Source organism: Abramis brama (assembly GCF_963993115.1).
Source record: "Abramis brama genome assembly, chromosome: 21".
Classification (NCBI taxonomy): Eukaryota; Metazoa; Chordata; class Actinopteri; order Cypriniformes; family Leuciscidae; genus Abramis; species Abramis brama.
The window spans coordinates 30,873,701-30,890,669 of record NC_139983.1 but is presented as its reverse complement, the minus strand read 5'-3'; positions in this window follow the sequence as shown (position 1 = coordinate 30,890,669).

Genomic DNA, 16,969 nt, shown 5'->3' with positions numbered 1-16,969 from the left:
CACGTAAATGTAGACGAGAACTGACCAGAGACTGAGGGGTGTGTGTGTGTATATATATATATATACACACCCCTCAGTCTCTGGTCAGTTCTCGTATATATATACTAAATTAGTGAATTAACAAGGGACAGGTGGACACAATAGTATGGTTACAAATGAGACACATTATTGTAACACATTACACATTATGGTAACAAATGAGAACACAAACTAGGTGAACACAGGAACTAGGAACACAAAAACCATAAAACTAAATGAAAATACAAAATAAGAGTACCGACACAATATAAGCCTGACAAATACATGCTTTAGAATCGGTCCTGCCTAGTAAGAGCTTACCGTAATTAGCTATCTCAGGTGTGTTTGTTGGTCACCGTGATTTTTCCAAGGAAGACATGTTACTGGGTCAACATATTTTGCTGATCCTGGAACAACATGTCTGTCTGAAAATGTAGTCCTAACCCTATCCCTACTCCTAAACCTAAACCTACCCATAACTCATCCCTAAAATCAGAGGGAAATGATGGGGGAATAAGAATAATGGAGAAGCCCCTAAACTTGGTTGTAAGCCTAATCGACATAAACTGTAAACTTGTCCCTAAAATCTGATTGATTGATTGATTGATTGATTGATTGATTGATTGGAATGTTGTTCCAAGAACATGTTGTACTTTAGTATTTTCATTGTTAGTTCATCTTAACTAGTTATCTTATGCACACATTTGTAAAGTTTTAGACAAACGACATTTCATTCTCTCAGTTCAATGATTTGTATCAATGTCTTTGAATTATTTTTCTTTGGGGGCTTTTCTCAGCAAAAATATACAGTAATATATATGATCAATATTTGATTAAATTGTCAGTGTATCATCTTTTTTTATTTTTTTTTTATCAAACTGAAATAATAAAACTGGCTTAGCACAGAGGTGGACCTGCATTAGCTCTTCACATTTCTCATCAGTTACATAGCATTAAAAATTAATCTGCAGTCTGCGATCTAAGCTGGTCAGAATTTGTCCCACTTCATCTGCTTGAGTGGAAAGAGAGGTTTTGTAAGAGAGCAAGAGAGATCATACCGATTCCCTGGTGTCTAGCATATAATTTATTGGTTCATATGACCTATAATTTAATTATAACATTGTATTCAAACCGTGAGTTCCGGCTTCATTTACCCATTGTACAACAACTAAATGGAAGGCACAAAATGAAATGGAACAAATCACTGCTTTTGTCTCTCATTCATTTTTTAATCTCAGTTGGAGATTGGTTTATTGTTTATGGTTTATTTTACATTAAATATTTGTGTAATTTATCAAATCTGTTATTTTTTCATTATAGGCTAAGGATCTTATGAACGGTGGAAAGGGGCAAATATGTCACAATACTTTATATTTAGGCCAGATAGAGCTGATTCCTTCATATGCCATGCACATTTCATGAGAAAAGAATAAAATGTAGGTTTCTATTCATGCTTCCCACACATTATGGGAAGACAGCAGTGTGAATACAGTGCTAATAACGAGTTAAGAAAACTGGGTGTTTCACTTATGAAAGCTGATCACTTTGAAGATGGAAAGATTAAATACAATTAATTATAATTATAATTATTATTCTTTTGCTGTGTAATTGAATCTAGTATCATTTTACATTCTGTTTAATGTAATTTACATGAGATTCTTATAAAATATTTACTTTTAGCCCATGCTCTCCAGAATTGTAGATGACGTGGACTTAAGATCTGCAGCTTTAGTAAGGAGAGAAAAAAATTATAATTGAACAACATCAACAGTTTCTTAAAGCCTTTATACACAGGCTATTAATTACAAAACCTTTTAAATCATAAAGATGTGTACAATCTTAATGTAATGGAATTTAGCAGAAATATGTCCATCCATTTAGGCTTGATAAAGAAATGTAGTCCCTCTAACATGTCTTTGTCCTTCCCTCTGGACTTGTAAAATTCCCTGACTTGCTCTTCCATTACTGAAATTAGCAGCAAACATGTGCCAGGACATCTTGTCCTTATGTTTTCAGGACACCTCTGCCCTTTAGGCACCGGCAGGGTGAGAGAACTGGTACCAAGCAGTGGTGTAGGCCAGTTAGTAAGAGCTGTGTCAGTAAACCTCACTCCCCATCCCTCAAGAGATGGTTTAGGATGAAACGAGTCGTTTAGGATGAAACGATTCACAAGAATGAATCAAACTTTCCAAAGATCTACATGAGAGAAAGGACCGTTTCTGAAAAATCGATTCAACCAAATGGAATCGGACCAAAGACATATCAAACAGTTCACTCTTATTACTATGAATGAGGGAAACTCATTGTTCTCATTGTCAACTCAACATTTTTTTGTAAATTTGGAGTGCTGTCAGTACAGAGAACAACGACAAAAATCGGTGTTGCCTACACGTGTTATCCTCTTTTTAAAATTTGCACCCTGTTGACTTCAATGGGGCAAGTTTTAAACCTGCTTTTAGCCTCTTAACATCCTTGATGTGTCATTACAAGTGCACAGTAGTCGATTGTCAAGTTCACGCGTGTGATCATAGGTAACTAAACCTACGCGCGTGAACTCGACAGTCGATTACTGTGGACTTCGACCGAAAACAGGATGTAAATACAGGTATGTGCGCTGGCTGAAATAACATCATTTTTATTCATATCTTTCACATCTACTGCAGTCAGATTCACCTGTGTTCACTCTGAAGGAATCACTCACATTGGCTGTGCACTTGTAATGACACATCAAGGATGTTAAGAGGCTAAAAGCAGGTTTAAAACTTGCCCCACTGAAGTCAACAGGGTGCAAATTTTAAAAAGAGGATAACACGGTGTAGGCAACACCGATTTTTGTCGTTCTTCTCTGTACTGACAGCACTCCAAATTTACAAAAAAAATGAGCTCAATGTTAAAATTGACCGGAGTTCTCCTTTAATTTGTTTCGTATAAAACTGAACATGCTTTTAGTCTCACTCACTGGACATTTCACTTTGAAGAAGTGATAGTATACAATTTTGCAGAAATGTCACCACATTTATGGGACAGTTCATATCAGATTTCATTTGCTGAGATGTGAAATATGTTACTGAAATGTGAGTGTGGCAAGCAGTTTTTTTTTATTGTTTTATTTATAATGTACTACAAATCACCTTTACAAGTGCGACCCATGCCATTATGTGGCTTCGCCCCAACTAATCTTGGGAGTTTATTAACTTAGACAATTTGTAACTGATTACCTCTGATTTTTTGGAGTTCTGCTTTTTTAGGGTTAACAGTGGCACTTTACTAAGTGGACCTCAAAGAGGAAAAGTAATAATCAAATAAAATGAAAACTTTTCATAAACCCTTATTGAATCACATTATATTTGAATAGTGTAACATTAATGACTCCATGTTTGGATTTGTATTGATATTGTAACTCGGACACAGAGTTTAGTTTATATATCAGCCCGTTCTCATCCCAAGTCGTCATATACTGACACTTTCAAAATTTCTTCAATATCTGACGCACAAAGCACCCTTTAGCATCCATATGGACGCATAAGCCTACCACAGACCTAAACCTACCCATAACCGAAGCGTCTCATAAGGGTGCTTTGTGCGTCGGATATTGACGAACTTTACATGACGCCTAAACCTACCCATAACCGAAGCGTCTCATATGGATGCTAAAGGGTGCTTTGTGCGTCGGATATTGAAGAATGTCTGAAAGTGACGGAAAGTGACGATTTGGGGATGAGAATGCGTTGTATATATGCAATTGTCTGAAGGTCGCTCTGATCAAAAAGTATTTGGTAAACAACATAAAATGTTAGCGGGCACCCTCTGAAATAACGCAAATCTATTGTCCCGGGGGAATTGAACTGACATTTTAAACGCCACAGGAACAATAGTGGATATCAAACTCTATAATGAAATTTAACCTGTCTTTCACAAGAAGAGGTAACCTAAAAGTGCAATTCAAACCTTATATTAAATTGTGTTTCCTGTGAAGATGCTTTGCTCTGATGGGCACGATATACTGCCAAGTTGCCTTTTTCTTTTTCACCGTGCTCTGAGGTGCATTAACTGTAATTGATCTGCGCATTACCAAGTTGCTTGATCTCTCCGACCTAGACGTTTCTGTTTCAACCTTCCGTTGATTTCCTCTATTACCAGAGAAAATTACACTACTGGCGCTGGGCTGTGAGCAACACCATTGTTATGAGCACCAAGAAAAGCACAATACATTTTTTTTTAAATAAATATAAAAATAACACATCATCACATCAGTTCTACAATAAATAAAGTATTAGCTAATGCAATAATGTGAGTGTTTGAAGTGGATGGATGATGTGGCACAGTGAAATCTGGGATATGGTCCGAAAGCCATTTGTTCATACCAAGAACTTTTCAGTCATACAATGAGAAAAGCACCTCATGTTTCCCATTATGCTCTCTTAATCCCACCTTCTTATGCATTTTTAAACCGTAATCCAACCCAGCTTGATCATTTAAAACTACAAATAGGGGAGAGCGGGGCACAACCATACCCCGAAAACAATGGAAGTGAAATGTGACAACATGCCCCATAGGTACATTGTAACATGTCAGGGGCACATGAGGGTGAGTAATTAATGACAGTCCCTTTAAGACAAAAATGTAAATTTTAAAAATACATAAATCATAAAAAGCATGACTATATTTATAGTTATTTCAACTGTTACAATGTAGAGGTACACACCATCTGCCTAAACCATATGAATGAATGTGACTGTTCCATCCTTATGTGGGGGGAAGCATGTTGACTCTCACACATTTCACAGTTCAATCTCTAATTCTCCTATCACTATTTGATGTATTTGATAGGAAGTGACTCTTTCATGACCGATGTTCAATGACAAACAGCTGAGCTGTGCATTCAATTGCCCATTCAGTAAGCGAGAGTGATATTCATACAAGCTTCATCTGCACTTGTTTTGTTTGAAGACATGTCATTAGTCGTTGGTGCCAGCGGTCAAACGAAAGGCCAAATGAAAACATGATTAGATTGCTTTGCGTTTTTATTACCATGAGATCAATGGGTTTTGTCTTTGTCTTAGCTGCGCACTGCACTGACAGACTAAATTGGTTCCCATAAAGGTTATTGGAAGTATATGACTGTTTGGTAGCTTTCTTCATTGGTTTGCTTTTTCAGAATATTTATTTTATCGGAGTAGCTGCTGTGGCAACTCATTTCAATTAGTTTGTCCTTCATAACTTTGTGTAAAAACATTTAATTACAAAATTTTGAAAGTGGCTCAAACTCTATTTACATTTATTCATTTAGCAGACGCTTTATCCAAAGTGACTTACAAATGAGAACAATAGAAGCAGTTAAACTAACAGTAGGACAACAATATGCAAGTGCTATGACCCTTCTCAGTTTAATCTAACGCAGTATGTACATTATTGTTATTTTATTTTTATTTTATTTTTTGAATAAATAGAATAGAATAGAAAGTTTGGTAACACTTTATTTTGATGGTCCCTTTTGAACGTGCTGTTGACTATAAGTAACTTTGCAACTATATGTCAACTAACTTTCATTGGAGTATAAGTAGACTGTCTGCTTAATATCTGCAAACACTTTATTGTGATGGTCCTCCAACAGACACTCTACTGACTATAAGTAATTTTGCAACTACATGTCAACTTAATCTAACCCTAACCCTACCAGTCTATTAATACTTAACTAACACTCTAATGAGAGTTAGTAGACATGTAGGTGCAGCGTTACTTATAGTCAACAGAACGTGTTAAAGGGACCATCAAAATAAAGTGAAACCGAAAGTTTTAGTATTACTGGATCAAGTGCTGCCGAAAAGCATCTTCAGCCGTTTCTTGAAAATGGCTACGGCCTCAGCAGCTCTGGTTGAGTTAGGCAGATCATTCCACCAGGAATGTAATTCTCTATTATATTCATCTCTATTGAGACTTGGGGTGAGGTCAAACTGTTTATTTTACACACCATTAAGCCATGGTCAGATGTGTTCATTTTAAAAGGCAATGATCTGTAAATGCAGCCATAAGATTCAGCAAATGGTTGTAGTTGCTGAAATTGAACCAGTCATTCACATTGCTGTAACTATAGTGTACACTATGTCCACTAACTTTGGTGGCATTTCTGATCTATGTGGATTTGAAGTGAGCTGAAGTCAAGATCAATGGATTGCTTTACAGTTAAATCTAGTTCAACTCAGACGCAGGCTGATAGGACCTTTTACATGCAATCTACAAGCAATCACATCATTGTGATTTTTTTCGGTTCCTTGCCACTGTTGCCTTTGGCTTGCTCAGTTGGGGATATTTTGGGGATATTTAATTTTATTCTATCAATCAATAAATTCCTCTAGAAACAAACCTTGTTGTATTATTTTATTTTAATTTAATACTGTGAAGCTGCTTTGATACAATCTGTATTGTGAAAAGCGCTATACAAATATACTTGATTTGATTTGATTTGATCATTGCTGCATGACACAAGCTGATTGGCCTCTGCTGATCCTGCAGCCAATAAGATTCTTGCTCAACATTTAAATAGTCTGGTTCAGTGTTTCTGTAAGCTAGTACTAGTCAACTGAACCCCTCCACCTCCCCCAGCTCCACCTGTCTAGATCTGCTACAGGATTTATGTAGGTCTATTTATGCAGCGGCATATCTTACATGCTCACATGCTATCTATTAGCACTAAGAAGTCCATACTTGCTCTGCTGCAGATTGCAATTGTTTGATCAAAATCCTTGCTATAGGGACTCGCAGGATATAGGTAGGGAAATGCACCTCTATTAAATTCTACGCCCTTGACTGTAGTATTTATATAGCCTACTGTGGCCTACATCATTTTAAACGTAATTTGTCAAAAGTATTGTTGATTTCTTTAGGTGCAAAATGCATTTAAGTGGAAACAAATTTAGTGCACCTTTAAGCAGCTTTATGCAGCAGCTATGACTGAGCTGAACTACCTGTCAGCAGATCAATACTGCACGTCAGGGATGACGGAGCATATATGGCTACTCTCAGAAATCTTGTGTTTTCCTATTACATAAAGTGACCTGTTGACAGCCATTACACGAACACGAGCGTATGGGAATCCCACTTGCCTGCAGCTGATGCATCCAAAACATCCATTCACGGACAGTCACACTCAACCTAACCCACTCTGACAGGGCCAAGTGATGCACTGGCAGTAATGCACTGCTGCTGTCTCTAAATGAATCAATTTAACAGGACAAACCGAATGTGTGTTTCACGGAGAGATCATTAATTCTCTCTGACAGACAATCTCAGATAAAAACACTGCAGCTGCCAATATTTTCTTTCTAAGCGAGGTCAGGCGTTTGAGATTGATGTCACACTGCATTGCATAAGGATGCCAGTGGTGATTTTAGGAAAAAGAAAAAAAAATTATCTGCATACCTAAGTTAACATGCGTAGTCCCTTCCATTAACCTACCCTGGCTTATAGCTGTTTTTTCTGGTGGCCACCTTAAATTAACTTTAAAACCTGGTTACCTCAGGCTTTCAGCACTTTTATGTGTGGTTTAGTTGGTCAACTAGCATGGTTACACTGGTCAATAGGCACAGCTCCAAATTGATTAAAAAATATCGGTAACACTTTACGGTAAGGGTACATGAATTATCATGAATTCATGTATAAATTCATGCATGAAATATGCATTCATTCATGCATTAATATCTCATGAATCATCAGGAACTAACATGAGTTCAACGTTTTTCATTCATGACTTCATGGATGAACAGCACCTTAATTAAAACATTAACTAAGATGAGTACATCATCATGAATTATGATTTATTACGCATGATCATGATGTTTTCTTTGTTCACACAAAAAATTGGTCTTTACCACCCATTGTGGATAAAGCTATGGTTATGGTACATGAATCATCATGAATTCATGCATAAAAAAGTATTAATTCATGCATGCAAGACTACTCTTCGAATTATTAAAGGAATGTACAAAAATCCACATTATCTAATGCATGCATACAGGCTAGAACAGTATATCAATTAATGTGAGAACTTTTTTTCTGAATTATGATCTGAGTTTCCAAGCATGTTCATGTCTTCTCATAGCCTGCAGGTAAATGGACAGACACCAAAATTGGCCAATCACAGCACATATTATACGAATTCTGTTGGCGTTCAAATGCTAGTCATCATTAACTAAGCATTATTTATCAATGACTTCATCATGTGTGTGGCCCCTCAACTAAAGTGGTGACTTGGTGCTTTGAAACACTGATGAACAATGTGTTTTCATTATGATCTGAGTTTCCAAGCATGTTCATGTCTTCTTTATAGCCTGCAGGTAAATGGACAGACACCCAAATTGGCCAATCACAGCACATAACATACGAATTCTGTTGGCATTCAAATACAGTAGTCATCATTAACTAAGCATTATTTATCTATGACTTCCTCATGTGTGTGGCCCCTCAACTAAAGTGGTGACTTGGTGCTTTGAAACACTGATGAACAATGTGGCATAACTGTGAAATGACAAGAATATGAACATGAAAGTTCAAGCCTTTGCAAACAATGTATTGTGGACACAAATGGACTTTGATCTTAACTTGCAACGTGATCTCATGAGAATACGTGTGTATTTTTACTTAAAGTGTAGTTCTACCATACGTACATTTATTTACGTTTTATACACACAGAAACGTATAATACTGACAGTGGACAGCACAAAAACGTAATTTATTTACTTATAAACAACTTATACAAACAACGACGTACAAATTTGGGCGTATTCCTATTTAACTTATGCATATTCAAATCGTGGCATTAATGTTTTGACTCATAATACACTAAAACACAGCATAAATTCACAAAAGAAATCAATTTTATTAGCTTAATGTGATCAAATCTTTATAATCCATACGTTGTTTGCAAGAAACAGATCCAAATGCAGCCCTTTATCCAGTGATCTTCATCTCCATTTCTCTCAGAGACCAACGTCAAATCCCGCGCTCGTGGTGAATTCAAATTCAAAAATTGCGCCCGAAGCGTTACGACATGTTTTACGGCAGTGATATCAAACGCTCATTGGCTCTCGCATGCTTCGTCACAGATGTTTGTGTACTACATTTGAAATGGAGAAGCGCGCGCGCCTTCACAGAGCGAACAGCAAACCGAACCGGATTAATATTTTCATGGATTAATAACTTAAATTCTGCTCTGTAACGTTACCTCATACAGAACTATTATATAACGTTACTACCAGAGAGGACTGCGACACATCGTCATGTGAACGACTTTTGGTACCGGTTTTGACATTTTCTCAATAAATAAATGATTGTGATTGTCTGTCTGTTGTTTTAATTTATAATTGTAAGTTAGTTACGTAGTTTTAAGAAATGGTTAGGGGTAGGGGTAGGATTAGTTGCTCAAACTATCTTTTAATGCTACATTGTTAATAAAACTGCCATTTCCCTACACATATCTGTCCATTACGTTTTATCCTTTTAATATTGTCTATAAAATGGGTATGTTTAGGTGTGGGAGTAGGTTTAAGGGATCTTACATTTATAATGTATAAAATGGTAAAAGGGAAATTATACAGATATCTTTATAATATTAAATATTCGTAAATAGTTTAACATACATTTTTTAGCTGTAAAATCGTAATAATGTTAACGGTATAAACCAAACGGTATAAACCAGTTAAATCAACAGCTGGAAAGAGCTGAGAAGGAATTCAGTACATACACCATGAACTTTATTTTAAGTGCCTGTAGGCTATATCTGAAAACTCTTTACAAAACCATAAAGCTGTTTTACAATTTCATGATATGGAGGAGTCACATCAGTAGCTTAAAGGTGACTCTTTACCCAAAAAGAGATCAAGCTGTTTGTGAAACATTTTTTTTTAAACAGCTTTATGGTTTTTAACTGGTTTATACCGTTTAAGAATAAAGCAGTACAGTTAAGATCAAAGTCCATTTGTGTCCACAGTACATTGTTTGCAAAGACTTGAACTTGAATGTTCATATTCATGTCATTTCACAGTTATGCCACATTGTTCATCAGTGTTTCAAAGCACCAAGTCACTACTTTAGTTGAGGGGCCACACACATGAGGAAGTCATTGATAAATAATGCTTAGTTAATGATGACTACTGTATTTGAACGCCAACAGAATTCGTATAATATGTGCTGTGATTGGCCAATTTGGGTGTCTGTCCATTTACCTGCAGGCTATGAAGAAGACATGAACATGCTTGGAAACTCAGATCATAATGAAAACACATTGTTCATCAGTGTTTCAAAGCACCAAGTCACCACTTTAGTTGAGGGGCCACACACATGATGAAGTCATTGATAAATAATGCTTAGTTAATGATGACTAGTATTTGAATGCCAACAGAATTCGTATAATATGTGCTGTGATTGGCCAATTTTGGGCTCTGTCCATTTACCTGCAGGCTATGAGAAGACATGAACATGCTTGGAAACTCAGATCATTATTCAGAAAAAAAGTTATCACATTAATTGATATACTGTTCTAGCCTGTATGCATGCATTAGATAATGTGGATTTTTGTACATTCCTTTAATAATTCGAAGAGTAGTCTTGCATGCATGAATTAATACTTTTTTATGCATGAATTCATGATGATTCATGTACCATAACCATAGCTTTATCCACAATGGGTGGTAAAGACCAATTTTTTGTGTGAACAAAGAAAACATCATGATCATGCGTAATAAATCATAATTCATGATGATGTACTCATCTTAGTTAATGTTTTAATTAAGGTGCTGTTCATCCATGAAGTCATGAATGAAAAACGTTGAACTCATGTTAGTTCCTGATGATTCATGAGATATTAATGCATGCATGAATGAATGCATATTTCATGCATGAATTTATACATGAATTCATGATAATTCATGTACCCTTACCGTAAAGTGTTACCAAAATATCTATAGTAAAAAAATATTAGCTGATCAGCTGGGTTGCTTGTGGCGAGGGGGGGGGGGGGGGGGGGACAACAGTTTGTTTTTACAACAGAGTGTTTGAAAGCATTTACTACCAGACACTAGGGGGAGCTATGTAGAGAAAAAACACTCAGACTTGCCTGGTGTCCCTTTAACGTAAAAACTCATTTCCACGTATAAATTGAACGATGAACACAATGCGTGCTATAGATACGTATTTAATGTCAGTTAAAACGTACAAAGTTTAAAAAAATAAATAAAACATATGCATGGACAAACTGTAATTTAGAAATTTTCAATGAAATTTTCATTTCATGCTGACTTCAAGAGATGTTTGTGTGCATTTTCTATTTGACATGGTGGTAGTTAATGATCAAATGATGGAGGAAAAACATTAGGTACACTTTATTTTGACGGTCCACTTGAGACAGTCTACTAACTATAAGTAACTTTGCAACTACATGTCAACTAACTCCCATTAGAGTATTAGTAGACTGTCTGCTAACACTTTATTTTGATGCTCCCCAACAGACGTTCTACTGACTATAAGTAACTTAGTTTGCAACTATGTCCACTAAGGACATAGAAAGCCCTAAACTAACCTAATCTACTACAGTCTACTAATACTCTAATAAGAGTTAGTTGACATGAAAATTCGGCAGGTGGATTTGTAGTGGTTTGTTAGATGTGAAGGATAAAGTTAAAAATGTAAGATGTTCCTAGTCTCCTTTAGCTCCCAGATATAAATGACTAAATAAGTTAATTCATTAATGGAAAAACTTTGAAGAATTATTCAACAGCCCCAATTTGTAAGGAAACGTGAACTTGCAGGAGTACTCGTTTCAAGTAGGTATCCGGTTATGAAAAATCTAGCATCAGAAAGACAGTTACCATATAAAAATTTTACAAGCCGTTATATAGATGACGTTAGAAGACTTAAAAACTGAAGCCCAAGGCTGCTCGGGTATTTTTATTTGAATTTTTTGCAGACCTCAAATCACATCCTGAAAGTTCCTGGCAGCGGTTCTTTCAACTTCCTTCCGGTAAGTGTTCCTGTAATGAGCTATCAATGATTTTGTAATATTGTAGAAAAGCTGTTGAAACGTCTCCTCTGGCAGTTTCTGGATGACGCTTGCCAAGTATAACATTATTGTTTGTAAGTGCCCCTCAAGTGGGTACATGACAAACCCAGTGTGCGCAATTCTAACAGATGAGAAAATGACTAACACCCCAATCCTCAAATGTGTCAGCTCAAATATTAATTTACGCCCCTCAAAAGTGCAAGAGCAAGTATTATTTATGGCTAATGGGGCCGAATTGCATGATTTTCATTTGCCAGTGCCGTTAGGATCTGTGTTATTAGTCACAGGATGCATCTTCTAAAGGCAATATGGCAAATGATTTCCTTTAATATCACTCACTCAGTTCTATGAATATCCCTTTGTTCTTTAAAGATGAATATGATCTCCACTGAGATCACTTATTCATTTATTATGTGTAAAGGTTCTTAACAGACTTTGTTGTGCGTCAACGGATATTGTAAATGACATGCAACAAAAAGTACATTACTACAGGGGTGTAGTGCTCTGGAAAGTGTGGGGAGGGGCACAGAAACACGTATAAGCTTTTCTCATTAATAGCATATTAATTATGTGACATGGCGTTTGCTGATTTGCCCATTGATCCATTGAGTGAAAGTTTAAAATAACAAATGGATTCATAGTTGTGATATGTTAAAGGTGCAGTAAGCCATTTCTGAGAAACATGTTGATATCTGAAATCAACCCAAACAAACACACCCCTCCCTTCATTGCTCCGCCCCCAAAATGCACAAACACACAATGCAAGAGTGGATGTCTCTTTATCATAGCTGAGGCGAAGCAAAATAATGTAGTCCTGCTGTAGCTAAAATAATGTGGCACCATTTAGTGCATCACCTGATATCAAGTAAGCCTGTGATATTATAAGTGAATGTGGTAAAAGGATTCACTGTTTTTGTTGTTGTTTTCTTGAGTCAATACTATTCAATTTTCAATTTCAATTTCAAATTTTTTTTTTCATATCATTGCATTTTTTTTCTTATTGTTCTCAAATGATAGCAGGATACCTGTTTTTTTTTTTTTTGTTTTTTTTTTTTGCATTAGTAATATGGTACATTTGGAAACAAATTGAATCCTCTGAGGATTTATGAAGGTGATGTTGTATCACCATTTCCGTTGTTATCAAATACACTCTGATTTTAGACTCTCTTTTGGGCCTTTTACAATTTATGTCAGCTTGGCCTTCAATTTAAGATTTTGTATAACTGAAAGAAAAGCTATTTACGGAAATAAGTAGTTTTCTTGTTTTGCTTTTCTTAATGCACTCTCAAATCATTTACTCGAGCCCTACAGGACAGTCTTCTTTAAACAACACCACATCAGCTTAGATTGTTCAGAGTGTGGAACGATATAAATCCACATCAAGTCTAGAGTGGTTACATCCGAAATCATTATGTTTGGTAAAAGCACTAGAAGGTTTTTCTGATAAGCTCAAGATGGGATATATATATATATATATATATAATGTATGAGCTCAAAATGAATAGTACACAAAAATATCTTAACAGAAAATTCATTAATAAAGTGTAAATTTCTCAGAATTTTCTAATTATTACGAATGTTAGGGCACACTTTCGGGTGAAACAATACACAGCATTTTCTTCATGTGCATTCAAACACTATTTCACGAAAATCAAATATAAAATAAACGTGATATTATTCACGTCATTCACATACGTTATGCACATACACATTACATTTACGACTTACCGAACTCGTTTATAGAGACTTCGTAATGCCTGTCACGTGCATTGACATAACACCTTCGATCATCTCGAACTCTAACCACATGCATACATACATACACAGTAGTAATGTTACATTTGACACTGAAGCTTCAAAGTTTTCATGAAGCTCTGTGCCGGTGTTACAACATATTTGGTTCCTGAAATATTTGGTTCTAATGGGTGGAGCTATCATGAATATTCACGAGACCATAGCGTGGGCGGGGCGACCAATACAAGCGAGTGGAAGCGTGAGCGCCAGATCGCGTTTTGTCCTAAACTACTCATATAGACCTTATTCACAGCAGCGCCATCTTCGTTTATCATTTTTAATGGGAATGAAAGCCAGGCTGTGAGGGACAGACTTGCTTCTCTTCAATGGGCTGTACTGTTATTTAATGTGTTTTTGGATTGTTCTGCTCATGAAACACTGGGAAAATATCTTTCCAAGAAATTTCAGTTGACAAAAAAACTCCCGACAATATAAGCTGTGGAAAATTGTAAGTCATCTAGGAGCTTTATACAGCTTTTTACAGCGGATGCCATTGGAAACAAGGCAAGACTATCCCTCACAGCCTCATTTTCATACCTGTCATAGCGCTGCTCTGAATAAGGTCTATAACTGTTCGTTTCTCACGAATGACTGAGATTAAGCTTTTTAAATGTGTATTATTGCATGTTTAAATAAATATTTGCAAATATATTCTTGTGTTTTTATTCTGTCTCCCAAAGTTGTCTGTAGGCTATTATTAAAATAGCTTTTAAATTATAGGCTGATAGCTCAAGACAACATGGGCTACTTGGAGTTGCATGTTGTTGCATGCTTTGAATGTTGCTTTATACTCGACTGAAAATGTCGGAAAATTTTGATTCACAACTGTCAAAGGTTATCATAGTTGCTTTAACAGTTTCATTGATATCATGCATGGGAGTACCAAATTAAGGGCCTTGGCACCTAGGGCAAATAAAAACCTCACTGTATAATATAGTATAAGACCTCATCTAAAAGTAGTATCATGAAGAGACTATCAGAGAAATCACTAAGTGTTAATTAACTCGCCTCTGATTGTGAACTTCTGTGTCCTTCTAAGAAGGACTTATTTTTTATTTTTTTAGAAACACCATGAGGAACCTTTCAAGATTGTTTTAATTACTTCAAGGTTTTAAACATTTCCTTATCTATATTGACAGCCAAAATGACAAATTCAACAAAGATGGGTAGGTTTATTTATATGAATCGTGGTTGAGACTCGTTATTCTTTTTTTTTTTTTTTTTTTCTTTATTTGATTGGGACAGTGCATTTTAATGAACATAACATTGAGTACATGCATGTAAAAATGCCGGATTATAGCCAAAGGCTAATTTCCATCCGTAGTCCCACGTGCTAGGATCACACAGCTCACAAAAACATTGTAAAATAAAATTTACATCTACATTCAGTTCATAAATTAACTAAGTCCTATATACAATATTCAAACAAGACTACATTCAACTTCACAAACACTCAACCATATACACATTACAACATAAAACAATTTAAAAGAGGATAAAACATACATACTAATGTGTACAGCTTTGGTTTGCCCATAGCCAATTTTTCAGCTGGACTTTAAACGAGCCATATGTAGTACATTCTCTTAGTGTTAGAGGAAGACTATTCCACAGGTTCCCACCCCGGACAGACAGGACCGTCTGACCGAAGGTGGTACGTCTGTGAGGTATTATCAAGTCTCCTCTAGTAGAGGCTCGTGTGGTCCTCAGAGCATTTTCTTTGGGTTTAATAAAGTCCTTCAGAGGTGGCGGAGCGAGGGAGTGAAGGACCTTATATATCAGACAGGCCATTTTCAAATTAATCATATTTTGAAAATCTAGTAATCTATGTTTTTTTAGCACTTGACAGTGGTGATGTGATAGCGTTTTTTTATCTAATGTTTTTAATGCCTTTTTATATAGGCTTTCTATGGTTTTAAGTGTTGTGGGACAAGCAAGAGACCAGGTAGTCAGACAGTAATCAAAATGAGAAATAATCATTGAATAAAAATATGTTTTAGCAGCACCCATAGTTAAATTATTTCGAATGTGACAAAAATTTTGAAGATTAAATTTGACGATCTTTGATACTTTTTTTACATGATTTTTGAAGCAAAGTGTTGAATCAAGGACTACCCCAAGGTATTTGAATTCTGAGACCAGGAGAAGTTCCTCTCCATTCAAAAAGACATTTGACCTGCTTACTTCGACGTGACGTTTTGAGAAGTACATGCACACGGTTTTTCTGGTGTTCAACATGAGGCATGAATTCTTGAGCCAGTCCTGCACATAAGATAGGGCAGCTGTGAGATCAGCAGCTGCTTGTTGGATGGTTTTTGCTTGAGTGTAAATTACTGCGTCATCCGCATACATCTGCGAGAAGACGTTTGGACATGAATTTGGTAGGTTATTGATAAAAAGAGAGAACAGAACCGGCCCAAGAACAGACCCCTGCGGGACACCAACTCCAGAATCTAAGCAAGGAGATTTGACACCATCTACTACCACATACTGTTTCCTGTGGGACAGATAGGATTTAAACCATAAAAGTGCTTGATCAGAGATGTTAAATTGAGTCAACTTGGATATTAAAATTTGATGGTTAACAGAGTCAAAGGCTTTCTTCAAATCTAAGAAGACAGCTCCGACACAAGGACTCTTGTCAAGCAGACCTTTTATGTTTTCTGTTAACACACACAGGGCACTATCGGTGGAGTGATGGGTCCGAAAACCGAACTGTAATGGATGTAGTGAAGGTTGAACATTTTCCAGATGAGCCGTCAGCTGTCTGACTACCCACTTCTCTGCTATTTTTGATATAACGGGAAGTATGCTGATAGGTCTATAATTAGACATGTCTGTTTTAGCACCTGATTTAAGTATTGGTGTCACTGCAGCCACTTTCCAATCTGCAGGGACTATAGAATGGTTAAAGGACATATTAAGAAGATGGGTTATTGGACATATTAGATGATCCTTGTACTCTCTAAAAAAGTATGTATTAAGGCCAAATGCATCAAGAGCTTTTGAATTTTTCATGCCAACAATAATTTTTGTTACTTCATAGTCTGAGATTTCAGTGATTTTAAATACAGGCTGATGGGGATCAGAGACATTGTCAAAACA